At 39.6% G+C, this 14,300-nt stretch overlaps 1 protein-coding gene across 1 annotated transcript in view; it reads left to right on the top strand.

The window, feature by feature from the left end:
- The window catches only part of LOC141361709 (NACHT, LRR and PYD domains-containing protein 14-like), a 273,710-nt gene that overhangs the window by 34,749 nt on the left and 224,661 nt on the right, over positions 1 to 14,300 (top strand). The gene's annotated exons all lie outside the window — the stretch shown is intronic.

Raw genomic sequence — 14,300 nt, 5'->3', positions numbered from 1 at the left:
TGACTATTGGCATGTAGATGTGTTCAGTCCAGGACTCTTAGCACTCATGTGGAGAGTTGACAGATCAGACATTGCATAATCATTGTAAAAATGTCACTTAGTGTTGCCAGCTGGTGGAGCTTTAACCACAAGTGACTAATGGCATGTAGATGTCCAGGACTCTTGTCAATCACGTGTAGTTTGGGACAGATTGGACATTGCATAATCATTGTAAACATGTCACTTCCTGTTGCCAGCTGGTGGCGCTATAACCATAAGTGACTATTGCCATGTAGATTTGTTCAGGTCAGCGCTCTTAGCAATCATGTATAGTTTGGGACAGATCGGACACTGTATGACTGAGGTCCAGCAACCTGTTTCAAAGGGAAACATCAAATTTTGGCTGGCCGAAACGGACACAAATTTTAACAAAAAAATCAAATCCTTCGCAATTTAGCATCACAAAGACCTTAAGATGAGACTCGCCAAATATGATGATGATCCAACGAAAACTGTAGGAGGAGTTTGTTAAAGTATGACTGCTGGAAAGATAAAAGCTGAGCCAAAATCTGAGAAACAAGTCAAAATAGCTGACTTCCTGTTTGGTTTAGGGCATTGCTCCAGGATACTTTTTTGTTTGGCTTGTAATAATACACGAGCACACCGAAATTCGTACATGTACGTTAAACACAGTTCAAGGGCTGCTTCGTTTAATATTTGAAAGTTGCGCTGAAACATGCCCCTTCATGTTGCCAGCTGGTGGCGCTATGACTATAAATGAAAATTGTTATGTAGATGTGTTCAGGTCAGGACTCTTAGCAATCATGTGAACTTTGGGACAGATCGGACACTGCATGCCTGAGTTCCAGCAACTACCTGTTTCATGACAAAAGATCAAACTTTATCGGGCCAGAACCGAAACATAGAGTCAAATCCTTCGCAATTTAGTATCACAAAGGCCTTAAGATTACACTAACGAAATATTAAGATGATCCGACGAAAACTGTAGGAGGAGTTACTTAAAGTATGACGCCTGGAAATGACAAAAACTGCGCCCAAATCACAAAAATAACTCTGAATAGCTGACTTCCTGTTTGGTTCACGGCTTCGCTCCAAGAGACTTTTTTGTAGGTCTTGTCATGCTACAGAAGCGTAACAAATTTCGTAATTGTACGTCAAACACAGTCCAAGGGCTGCTTCCTTGAAAATTTGTAGGTGGCGCTATAGAGCTATTTTCCCACGCCTAATTCCAAAGCCTACACCACATGTACGTTTTCATCACTCTTGACATCTGTGTAAAGTTTCATGAGTTTTCGAGCATGTTTAGGAAGAACAATAGGGTCCTCACACCCCGGTGTGCTCGGGCCCTAATTATGTGGTGTATTGTTGTTTTCTTGCAAAGCATCATACATCTGTGAAGCACCATCTAACGGTGTGGCTTCATCAATCTCTGATATCTGTCCAGCCTGATATCAGTGAATAATGCTGTGAATAAACATGTTTCGGGAAATGCTGAAGGTTATTATTTCTTGTCTTCTGCTATCCATGCCATGCATTGCTGTTTTGTTAACTCAGAGATCTGAGTTTCAGCTTAAGTTACTGTAACCGAGATAGCGGAAAATAAATCGCACTTCTTTTAGGATTAACTTAATTTTCTACGCCGATCGTGACTGCAGTTATAACAGTTAATTACACAGCAAGAGTTTTCGCTATTTAAACATCTTTCAGTCAGTAAAATGCAATCTCTGGCAGCTACTTCACCCGTCTACACAGCGCCCAAGCAGCTTCCTGAGCATAAACTCCCAGAATTCATTGCGTTGCATTTTGTCGGTGACGTCAGATTCCCGAGCTCTATTTTGGTTTAACCCTCTGAAGTCTAAGGGCTTTTTAGGCAGTAGCGCCTCACTGCAGAACACGACATCCAGGGGGCGGGGCTGGATCCAGGTCCAGAGATCTCTTCCCACTGCATTTTGATTGCTCGACAGTTTCACCACAAGACACGTTATACACTTGTTGTTGCGTTACCATTTCTGCATTGAGTCGTAACTAAATTAAGTTATTCTTTTGACGGCAAAAACAAACTTTACTTATGACTACAATACAAGTAGTGCCTTTAAGGTGAAAGGTAAGGTTTTTTGCTATAATGTTTTGGAGGAAAACATTTCAGGGTACTAAGAGTAATCTTACCACACACAGTTTAATATCTAAGAATGTATACGGTATAAATATGCATAGTTATTAACATATATGTCATGTTATTTAGAAATTAATAAATTCAATGTTTATCTTTTATGGACTTTGAACTTGTTTTAACCTGTCTGCTTTCTGCCATTAGGAAACAGGTTTCCCTCGCAGAAGGTTTACTTTTCTTACAAATGTGCTAGTAAAAGATATCAAATAAAATTGTGTTTTTATATTTACTCGTGTAATAAGTGGGATAATGTACCCCGTTTTGGCCGGGAAAGTCCCGCATTCTACCCTTCTTTCCCGCCATCCTCCCTAATTACTATTTTCCCGTAAATCTTCCGTATTTTAACCTACATTCTTAAATAATAATAATACCCTGGGCGGAGAAAAAAATGCATTCCCAATCTGAGCTTTGTCACTAGCCTCGCGATAATGTTGCGAGGTTAGTGTGTGAGGTCAGATGATGAGTGACAACGGAAAAAAAAACAGATGGATGATGGACACTACGACAGAGACAGAAGGCACTTCTGACAAAAAACAAAACCCTCATGTAAATAACGCGATCAATGGGACAGCGAATTTAATTTTCTGAAGAGGAGTAGGTTGGGGGACAGTCGGGCGTTTTGTAAGTTTTACAACTGTGACTTTAGCATCTCACACGGGGGAAGGAATAAGATTAAATTAAAATTAACCACTCTGGCTCAGACAAAAAAAACACTTCTTCCAAAACAGTCTTAAAGAATGCATAGTCTGCAACAATTTGTACAATAACTCACTAAAAGTGTAATGAAAAAAAATATATATATATATTTATATATTAAAATGTAGTAAGGTATACTGGAGCTTGGTTGGGGTAGTGGGACTGCTCACAGTGGCCACCGGAAAATTTCCCTTATTTTCCCATCCAAAAGCTACATTTTTAGGTCACTGATATAAGTCAACAAAACTCATTCTAAACATGTTTTCCTAAGACTTTTCAAAACAGGATCTAGTAGTCTAGAGTTTGTTCTTCAAAATGATGTGAAAATCATTCTGCCTACTCATGCGCATAAAACAATATATTGATTTACAATTTCTAAGACACTTTTGCCTGGGAAAGGCCGTATGCAAGGAGGCGTGAAAGCTCGCGTTATGGCTTGCAGGGCTTTATGCCAAATGAGGACAGAATATACGAGAGAGACGTTGTAATTTTATTCAAAGGGATTCCCAGGAAGCAAGGTGCATGGTAAAGAAAAGGAAAAGGGGCAAAGGAGGTGAGAAAACAAGTGCTTAAATCGGGCTCCATTGTCCTCAATGTTTATAGGAAATGTACAATAATTGAGGAACAAAGTGGATGTGCTTTAAGGAAATGTACGCTACCAAAAGAATTTTATGAACTGCTGTATTATGGCATTTACTGAAACATGGCTCACAGAGTGTGACCGGGGCGTCGTTTTGTGTATGGATGGATTCGGAGCCCCTTTGGGCATTTGTATCAACTCTCAAAGGTGACGGGGAAAAACCCAAGGAGGAAGGGTATGTTTCTATGTCAACAAGCGGTATTGCTACTGTGTTACTGTCAAAGAGCGTATTTGTACGGCTGATGTAGAACTTTATCGGTGTCCTTGAGACCGTTTTATCTACCCTGAGAGTTCCCTCAGATTTTTATTACAACAGTTTACATTCACCCGAAGGCGAACTCCGCATCGGCTACTAGTACAGTATTTCATGTCGTACAGAGGTTACAGTCAATCTCACCTGTGGCACCAAATTTGATCCTTGGTTATGTCTCTCTAAAACAGACTGTTAAAACTCTCCATCAGTATGTCTCCTGTCCGACGAGATGGGGCAAGACTTTAGACCTGTGTTATGGATCGGTGAGAGGTGCATACAAATCTATCCCCCTGGCCCCCTTGGGCTCTTCAGATCACAATTGTGTCCATTTGCTGCCCATATATATGACTGAAGATAACAGTGACTAGGGACATCAGAGTGTGAGAAGATGCTGTGTCCTGTCTATAAGACTGGTACAGCTGGACAGACTGGGACATTTTTAAACAGACCTGTGGTGACGATTTGGACTCAATGGTGGATATTACATGCTCATATATGTTTTTTTGCAGGGACATGATAATTCCATGTAAAAAGTTCAAAATCTATTCTAACAATAAGCCTTGGGTTACTAAATCAGTAAAGTCCTGTTTACAAAGGAATTTAAAGCAACACTAAAGAACTCTGGCTCTTTGCTCCCCCTACAGGTTAGAAGCGTAATTGTTCATTACCACTGTCGTAAATACTGCAGCATAGCTGGCTCTGATTGGATTGTAGGTCTGCCGTAAAGCAAGTTTTTGTAGTTTTCACTCGAACTACAGGACCGCTACCCGACGGTTGGAAACTTCTTTAGTGCGGTTTTGGCCGATAGAGGGCTGCAAAGCGAATGTGAAAGTGCCATTCACCCTGTTTTGAGTGGATGAACCACTGAAACTTTTTTGGAAACGTTATTTTAAGGTAAAAAAAAACCTCTTTGGTGTTGCTTTAAACACATAAGGAAAAATGTGAAAATAAGATGGCATCCAAAAATCCTGGCTCAGCATGGGCAATGTGAAAACCATAGTAGGCCTTCAGAACTCAGACTGCAGTAATCAGGTTACTTTAAATGGTTTTAATTTTGAAAATGGCAAATGCACTAAAGCACTTTTACTGTCGTTTTGACCGTTTAGATTTTAGCAAAGAAATCGAGGAATTGAATTTTAAATGAATGGATGATCAGCATTTTAACATCGAAAGCCCAGGTCCTGATAGCATCTGTGGCAGACTTTTAAAGTCATGCGCAAAAGAACTGAGCCCTGTATTTCATGAGATTTATAAGTCTCTGAAGACACATGGCGGAAAAAATGGCGGATGTGGCTGGCTGCAACCCGGGGGCTCATGCTCATAGTTTTAAACGGTCTCGTCTAAAACCAGATATTTATAGGACGACTGATGGCAAAGTAATAGTGGAGGATGAGTTATTAAACTTCCTTGCTGTGAAAATTAAGACTCTAAGCCAGGATGAGATTGTCTTATTGGCCACAAAAACGTTTGACTCTGAGGAAATTGAAGCCTCTAAGAAAGTTTTGTTTGAGCTCTGTCCGGGAACCTCGCAGAGATGTGTTGGATACAAAGGGCAGCATAGAGACGCCAACAACATAAAACTCTGCCTTAAAGTACTGAATGAATGTGGGTCTAATATCCCTAGATTTGTTTCCTATTACTTGGATGAGCTCCCTCCGGTGACATTCTCGAGCCTAGATGTCTCCTGTTTGCTTCGGAGAATGGAGCAGCTCTGTGCGGAAGTGGGAGCTCTAAAACACGTAACCCAGCTCCAGACGGGTGTATGTGAACAAGTTCGTGCTGAAGCTGTGGAAATTAACCACAGGGTATCTGTTTTGGAGTGCCGATCTGGCAACCCGATTACTAGTGCTGTAGCTGGGTTCTCTCCGGGATTAAAGAAGGCTGTTTATAATAGCTCGGGAAACGCTAAGGAGCCGACGCCGGGTGTGCGAGGTGGCGAACATGCGCTGACTGTGGAGCAGGGAGTTGGAGGTTTGGCGGACCTACACAAAATGGGAGACGCATTAGCGCGCTGTCCTGAACCGGTGCAGTGCAGCCGCGATGGGACTGTTGCGGTGGATGCAGCTACGGGGAAGGATCCTGCCGGGTCAGTGTTATGCACTGACTCTCCAAGTTGGAGTAAAGTTGTGAGAAACGGACGGGCTCGGCAGAAGACAAAGTCTGTTGCTACAGCCCTGGATGGGCGTGCGATTACCGCGGGACGTAAAAAATCTGGTCCAGCTTCTATCATAGGTACTGGAGCCGTGAGTACTATTAAAACTTTGAAGACCAAAATGGTGAGTGTTTTTGCAACAAAATTTTCTCCAGAACTTGATGCAGACACACTTGCTGACTATCTTAAAAGTAAACTTAATAGAGTGGTCACCTGCCAAAAAATAGAAAATGCACGTAGCAGGGTTGGCTCTTTTAAAGTGACCGCTGAATGTGATGATATTGGGGAAATGTACATTCCTGAACTCTGGCCAGAAGGAGCACTAATAAGGCGTTATTATGAGCCACGTAAGGCCAGTGTTGTTGGTTTATGTCGTGTGCCGTCCGAAAGGGAGGCAAATGGGCCCTCTGGAGGTAACCCGTTGGCATGAACATGTCAATTCGGGTACTGTCTTACAACTGCCGTGGCCTGCGCCTGGGGCAGAGCACAGGGGAAAAAGCAATACGTGCTGTGGTAGACAGTTTGCTCGCAGAATGTGACATTTTATGTTTACAGGAGACTTTTATTGCTAAACAAGATTTAGAGAAACTGAACACTCTTAATGAAAACTTTCTTGGAGTTGGAGAGTCAACGACTGATTTTAACAAGGCTATAGTCAGAGGCAGAATCCCAGGTGGGGTGGCTGTGCTCTGGAATAAAAAGCTTGATGCTGTGATAAAGCCGATCAGGCTTGATGTGGACTGGTGTATCGGTATACAATATACTTATAAATGTAATAATTTTGTCATTTTAAATGTTTATACACCATATGAGTCTAGTGAAAATGAGGTTGAATATTTAAATAGATTGGCTTTTATAAATGCTTTTATTCAAGATAATAGTATCTGTAATGTATATGTTGTTGGGGATATGAATGCTGATATCAGTGACAGTAACTCATTATTTGCCAAGCATCTGATCTGCTTTAGTCAAGATAATAACTTCACTTTATCAAGTAGAGTACTGTTGCCTGCAGATAGTTATACATACATAAGTGAAGCCTGGCACACAACATCATGGCTTGACCATTGTTTTAGTACAGCTGATGGGCATGCAGCCATAGAGAATATGAGTATTAAATATGGGGTCACAATAACAGATCATATACCTTTGGCCCTCACAATTAACACTGAAGAATTACCATCTAAAGTTACTAACAACAATGCTATCAGTGGTAATGTGAGTACTAAATTAGACTGGTCAACTCTTTCTGAAGAGGATCTTCTGGCTTATTATACTAATACAGACCACTATTTAAGTAATTTTTGTCTTCCTAGAGAAGCTATTATGTGTAAGGATGTAAATTGTCAGAGTGAGGTGCACAAGAGTAATCTATGTGCCATGTATGATGATGTTGTGGCTGCTCTGTTGGAGGCTGGTAAACCTCTTCAAAAACACAGGAGAAACATGGCTTTTAATATTAGACCAGGATGGAATGAGCATGTAGCACCATATCACACTGAAGCTCGGAAGCTTACAGGCTTTGGGACCTGGCTGGGAGACCTAGGCAGGGCCCTGAGCGTGAGAGTAAAAAGCTTGCAAATGCCAGATATAAGTATGCTGTTCGTTTTATATCTAGAAATGAGGAAGCTATGAGGGCTGACTCTATGGCTAGTAAAATGATGAGCAACAATATTACTGATTTTTGGAAGGAGGTGAGGTCCCTTAATAACTGTAAATCTTCCCTTCCTTGTACTGTTGAAGGAGTCTCCGGAGAAGATAATGTTGCAAGTATTTTGACAAATGAGGTATTTGATGCCATATGGAAATTACCTAACAATAAAGCATGTGGTATGGATTTAATAACTGCAGAGCATCTGAAAAATGCCAGTCTTAGGCTTGTTCCCCTCCTAGCAATCAACTTTACTGGTTTGTTGATCCATGGCATACTACCAGATTCAATGTTATCTATTCTGCTTGTTCCAGTGATTAAGAACAAAGCTGGAAAAGTTGGATGCCTGGATAATTATAGACCTATAGCATTGGCCAGTATTTTGTCCAAGGTAATGGAAAGAATCCTCCTTGAAAGGGTGAGCGGGTATATCTCTTCCCTAGATAATCAGTTTGGATTTAAGCCTAAACATGGCACAGACATGTGTATTTATGCTCTTAAGGAAATAGTGAAAGTCTAAAAATTCTACTATTCTCATGTGTTTTATAGATGCCTCCAAAGCATTTGATCGAGTGAATCACAAACAGCTTTTTATTAAGCTAAAGCAAAGGGGAGTCCCTGGGTATATTGTGAGGGTTCTTGCCTATTGGTATGCCCACCAGCAGATGCATATTAAATGGGGGGGTAGTATATCTGCCCCCTTTAGAGTGTCCAATGGTGTAAGGCAGGGAGGAATATTATCCCCGGTCTTATTTAATTTATATATTGATGAATTGTCAAGGAGACTTAATGGTTGTAACACGGGTTGTATGATCGGTGGCATGCTGGTAAATCATCTCATGTATGCAGATGACCTTGTTATTTTTAGTCCGAGTAGTGCTGGGCTGCAGGAGCTTCTTAATATATGCTCTGATTATGGGGTGGAATTTGATATAAAATATAATTCCAGCAAAAGTGCTGTCTTAATATGCAGAACGAAACAGGATAAATGGCTTAATTTTCCTGTGTTCATGTTAGCCAATAATTGTCTTGAGGTCTGCAAAAAGATTAAATACCTTGGTCATTGTATTGCAGATGATATGAATGATGATGATGACATGTACAGACAGTGTTATAAATTATATGCACAGGCTAACATCATAGCACGTAAGTTTGGTTACTGTTCCACTCAAGTTAAAGTGGCTCTGTTCAAAGCTTACTGTACATCACTCTATACTGCCCATCTGTGGTCTTCTTATAAAAAATCCAGCATGCATAAGGTACAAGTTGCCTACAATGATGCAATGAGAATTTTACTCAAGGTTCCCAGAGGAGGGAGTGCTAGTCAGATGTTTGTATCTGTAGGAGTGATTACATTAAAGGCACTTTTAAGAAATTTGATGTTTAAGTTTATGCAGCGTTTGGATAAGTCTTCAAACAGTATCATGGTGGCACTCTCAAATCCCTTAGTGAGTTGCTCCAGGTACACATCCAGGTTGAGAATGCATTGGTTGAAATGTTTGTATGTATTTTAATTTTTGTATTTACTCTTTTTAACTGTTTGTATGTTTTCTCTGTTTTTTATCTGTCCTGCCTTGTGTGTTTTTTTTGGACATGAGTCTGGTAAATAAACTGAATTGACAATTGACATCACAACATGTACCGAAACTCTGGAAGGGTGCGGTGGTCATCCCTGTCCCTAAATGCAGTGGTCCTAAGATGATTCATGATTTTAGGCCGGTTGCTTTGACTTAATGAAAATCTTTGAGAAATTATATGGAGTTTGCATATAGACCACACAGAGGAGTACAGGACGCTACAGTCACAATGCTAAATTTGCTATTATGACACTTGGATGGACAGAGGATACATGCTAGACTTTTATTTGTTGATTTTTTTTTCAGACTTTTATTTGTTGATTTTTCTTCATCTTTTAATACAATTCAACCACACATTTTAATCAAGAGGCTCTCAGATCAGTTTGCTTTAAGCAATAATTTGATGGGTTGGATTTTGGATTTCTTAACTTACAGAACACAGACAGTCAGAGTTTATGGTATCTTATCGGAACAGATGAGTTCCTCTACAGGAACATCCTCAAGGATGTGTGCTGTCTCCACTTTTATTTATCTTATACACAAATATGTGTTAAATTATCAGAATTATCATAAAGTATGCAGATGACTCAATAATGAAGACGAACAATAATGAAGATGTTTTATCACGCTTTTATTGAATCTGTGTTTTCCTTCTCCACTGTAGTATGGTATGGTCATATATCTTTAAAGGCAAAAAAATCAGTAAGACCAGATAGAAAAATGGTCTGGCCATTTGATAGGTGAGTCTAGGGCTGTCACAATGATTAAATACTCGCCTCATCGCGATTGTTTGACCTCATCGCGATGATTTCAGATCACCGCAATGATTGCATATCTCTCTAAAAAACACAAGAGGGAGCTGCAGTGCAACTTTCAGCAGTATGAATTGAAAGTAAAACATAAATTTCCAAAGCAGCAATTTAAAATTTAGGGATTTTTTTTTGTTATGTGTATTAATATTTACTGCCAGGTAAACCTTGCAAAAAAATGTATTCAAATAATCACAACAATGTGTGAAAAATTATTTCATGAACAAACAAAACATTTATGAGAATTAAACATCAAAGCCATAAATCAGGCAATTAATCGTCACAATTTATTAGACAATTAACCGTCAGCCAAATTTCATAATCGTGACAGCCCTAGGTGAATCGTGACATGGCGTGGCCATCCCTGTACACCAAACACTTACAAAAGATGGCCATCTCAATCTTAGATGATGACTCTCACCCCCTGCACCGTTAGTTTAAAGGTGCCCTTCCTCTGGCGTTTTTTTTATTTTAGACTGTTGTCTGAGGTCTACTCATGACGTTTGCATGTTTTTTTACATCCAAAAACATCAAAAGCAATAAGTAATAGGCCATTTTGTACCCTGATTTTGAGATTTTAGAGAAATGATCCGTTTTAATGGGCGGGCTGCATTGACGACTTGGAAGTAAACACCCACTGCTATGATTGGATAACAGTTTTTCGTTCAAACTAACTTTCAATTTAATCTCATGTGTAATCATATTAATGTTAAGTGTGTCTTAAGACACAGTGTCTTTCTTACACACGCATATTTTATCATAAACCCTTTTGACACACACACACACACACACACGCGCGTGTCTTTTATCGTAAACCCACGCACGCACGCACACACACACACACACACACACACACACACACACACGTCTTTTTCATAAACCCTTCGACGCACGTGTAACGAATGCACAAACACACACGTGTGCATCATGAATTCGCATGAGTCGCATCACTCTGAAGAGAAATCCCGGCCGCAACTGATAGTGACACATAAAGTTAGTACTAAAGTGTTTTACTCCCACAAACATGCGTGTCTTTTATCATAAACCCTTTCAAAGCGTCTGCAGCATGAATTCACGTCCCACGGAAGAGAAAACACCGGCCACCACAGTGACACATAGTACTAAAGTGTTTTACTCACATAAGCTGCGCCATTCTGTCCGGATCCAATATTGATAGAGGAGCATTGCTTTTTAATCGCAGTCTCTCTTCAAATCCAGCGTTCTTCTGAACATCCAAACATGTTGCAACTGTTATGTTTGTAACTTTATTGTTGGTGAAAAAAATGTTTAGTATGTGTTCCTTGGCCTTATTTCAGCAACTTTTTTTACCAACCATGCATAAACATCATTTACTTAAAAATACAAAAATGTACACACATGTTACTTACTGTTTGTGCTGAATATAATGTTATGTGATATTATCTATTAACTCTTTCCCCGCCATTGACGAGATATCTCGTCAATTAAGAGAAAACGAGAATATGACGAGTCATATTCTTGCCATATTCAACCAATGACGAGATTTTCCGTCTTTCCGCAATACCGTTATTATCCACCAGGTGGCCCTTCCGCAACTTTTTAAAACCGGAAGTATTGCCCTATGACCGTGTCTGTTTTAAAGATCGCTCTGAATGGGATCTCTATGAAAAGTCCGTCACAAAATGGAATTATCTCTGCTTTTTGCTCACAATGTGGTGTTTTTGCAGAAACCTACCAATATTCAAAAGCTGATTACAAAAGAACTACTCAAGGTAGGATGAAACGTTTTTTTTTTTTTTTTTGAAAGCAGAGGGTCTGTTCTTTCATTTGGTATACTGTATGTTTATATATTTGAAGAAGAACATTTTCTGGAAGGCATTAAACTTTTGTGAAAATCATGAAAAACGCTGGCGCTGGCTGGCAACTTTTAAAAAAAAACGCTGGCGGTGAAAGAGTTAATATGTTTAAAGCAACTAATAATAATAATAATAATCTTTATTTTATATAGCGCCTTTCAATGTTACTTCTCAAAGCGCTTTACAGTAAAAACAAATAAAAAAGAAAACCGCAAGTACAGAAAGAGAAAAGAAAAGTAGATAAATAGAAATTAAACAACATAAATAAACAATTTACAATAATACCTAAAGGCAATTACTTATAAGCAAGTCTGCTTATACTGAAAAAATACCAAATGTAAGAGCATGTCAGAACCTCTGCCAGTAACCCAAAATGGTCGGACCCCAGAGGGTTAATATCTGCTCGGTTCCAGACAGGCTGACTACAAGGTCCTCACAGCACTAAAAACAAACCTTATGCCTGTGGCTCAAGCCCCAGGCAGTGCTGGTGGTCTGACTGACTGATTTTAAACAGCATAGGGAACTCCGCCCTCTCACACCTCCCCACACTCCTTTTATCTCCACCCCAAGCGTCATCATGAGCCGCAGGTGCACGAGGGCAGAGCTTCTCCTCGGTAAAAGGATAAACCAAATCAATACTACATACCACACAGAATAATACTAAATACAAAGCATGGCCGTAAAAGTATACATTCACAGTATGCTCGGAGAGCTCACTGGTGTGATCGCTATTTATGTTTGTGTACACATTCACTTGTACGTTGTTGTGTTTCTCTATATCAGGGGTCCCCAACTGGCGGACCCCGGTCCGACTCCGGACCGCGAGATGCGTCCATCCGGACCGCAAAGACTTTTGACACAATAAAATGCATAAATAGCAAACGCTATTTAACGTTATTATAAAATCCAATTTATATCAGGCACATATATGGTCAGCCCAGTAGCGCTATTTGGGTCCTACATTGACACAGGTTTCGAGTGCCGCGCCAGCGCAAACAGTCACAGACAGGTGTGCAGGGAAGAAAGCAGAGAGCCTCGTCTGCTCGCGAGTCTGTTGCGGTTGTCAAAAGTGGGGACATTAAACACCATAACGAAACTAAAAATAGGCACTTTGAAGAAAGTTACGCTCAGGTCTGAGGTAAGGGTGCAAAAAATAAATGAACTAAAAAAGCCCAGTATGAGCGACCCACACGGGTCCTCTCTCACTCGCTCACTGCAATAACGAGCTATGACGAGTCATCTATAAGTGTTCACTGAAAATACAGTGGATTTTAGGAAAGCATAAAAAGCCCTTTACAGATGGGCAAATAGTAAAGGAGTGCGTGGATGCTGCATTTTTGGCTCAACGTATAATTGCGAGTCAGCATTCTCAACACTTAACATTATCAAAAGTAAATACATGTCAAGAATGATCAATAAACATTGTTTTTTTTAACTAGGACTTTTTATGCTTTCGTCTTTAAGTTCAACTTAGTTCAGCCTATTTGATTTATTTTTCATTTGAGCTTATTTACATTTCTATAGACTTGAAGGAACAGTACAAATTAAGATAGAAATGTTTTCCTGCACTTTTTCATTTTTCCAACACTGGCAGTTTACATTTGCCTGTTTGTGTTTCTGACTGATATTGATGATGATCTTTTACCAGTGCAACTTGAAGCACAGAAGAGGGTGTTCAGCATTACATTTAGTTAAGTACAGACAATAAATGAGAGTTAAAGGTAACATGTGATATGATTTGAATAAGCCAGAGAGGTTTGTGTTCATTGATTATGATTGTTAATTTCAGTTTAGCAGAAAAGAGCACTTTAGTTTTCCTTTTAAGTTGTTATGTGGAAATGAATGTGTGTTTTGAAGATTTAGAGATGACTGCATTTTGCACTGTTCTCTTCATATTTTTGTCAGACATTGTTACTGGATAAATTTAGATAGTATGTACCAAGCAACTGAAAGGACATATAGTAACAGAACAGCATTAACATGAAATCCATTTTGTAAAGGATTATTTATGCTTATACATATGAAGAAACATTATTCAATATACTTGATAACACTATATTTTGTTTAATAAAACAAATATTTACACTAATTTCTTTAGTCTGGCAAAAGCTGTCAATTTATGTTTTTACGTGCAGTACATGTCCGGACCTTGGCTTGTGCGGAGGGTTCATTTACTGGACCTCCACCAATTTTAGTTGAAGACCCCTGCTCTATATGCATTCACGGTGTGCTCAAAGAACTCACCCGTATGTGTATTTTTATGTTCATATGGTGCTTACACTTGTGCTTCACGTTAGGCCCATATATGCTGGTAAATAGGGCCCCATTCGGCGTCTCTCTAGTAAGGCACTTCAGTCTGTTATATGCACGGCAGAATGCAATGCGAAGTAAACTGTATTGAAAGGGAACCATAAGGTTACTCACGTAACCTTATCGTTTATTGTATGGTGGTTTCACATGCACTTTAAAAAATGTTGAAATTACTCTATACTTTCTTGGCTTTTACATAGTGCCCGA

Source organism: Misgurnus anguillicaudatus, chromosome 24 (assembly GCF_027580225.2).
Source record: "Misgurnus anguillicaudatus chromosome 24, ASM2758022v2, whole genome shotgun sequence".
In the NCBI taxonomy this organism is placed as follows: Eukaryota; Metazoa; Chordata; class Actinopteri; order Cypriniformes; family Cobitidae; genus Misgurnus; species Misgurnus anguillicaudatus.
The sequence above is the reverse complement of the archived record's forward strand: the minus strand, read 5'-3'. Positions and strand labels throughout refer to the sequence as shown.